At 50.1% G+C, this 423-nt stretch overlaps 1 protein-coding gene across 1 annotated transcript in view; it reads right to left on the bottom strand.

Annotated features, from left to right (window-relative positions):
* LOC119586599 (cyclic nucleotide-gated cation channel alpha-3-like) overlaps positions 1-423 on the bottom strand; it is a 14,104-nt gene that overhangs the window by 12,929 nt on the left and 752 nt on the right. The window lies entirely within an intron of this gene.

The following is a 423-nucleotide window of genomic DNA, read 5'->3' as shown; positions in this document are numbered from 1 at the left end:
TCATGAAAATCTCTCTCATCTCGTCTCCTTTTTTATTCATCAGGAAACAAATATAGACTAAATTTCCGAGTGCAATGGTCGTCCATTCTTGCCCCTCCCCTGTTCCGAGCAGGATCTCCTCGCTCGCTTTTACTCCCTACGCTCCTCTTTTTCCCTCCATCCAGCTCGTCCTCCGAAGCCCACAATGGAGACGCTCCAGCTAGACATTATCTAAGTGGCTCGCGAGGTGTAGCGGTGAAAGGAGCCCGTGTTTGACCGCGCCGATGGGGGAGGGGCTGCATCCATGCACGAACCCCCGCTCTCTGTGTTCCATTACGCTCTTGCTCGCTTTTGTGGGCGCGATTGCTTTCTGATTTTCGTACCTTGTGCTTGATATGCTACGGCCACAGGTACTGGATTTTATCCAAAATGCTTTTATAATTA

This window comes from Penaeus monodon, chromosome 21, assembly GCF_015228065.2.
Source record: "Penaeus monodon isolate SGIC_2016 chromosome 21, NSTDA_Pmon_1, whole genome shotgun sequence".
NCBI lineage: Eukaryota > Metazoa > Arthropoda > Malacostraca > Decapoda > Penaeidae > Penaeus > Penaeus monodon.
Note: the sequence above shows the minus strand (reverse complement) of the source record. Positions and strands in the feature narration are given on the sequence as shown.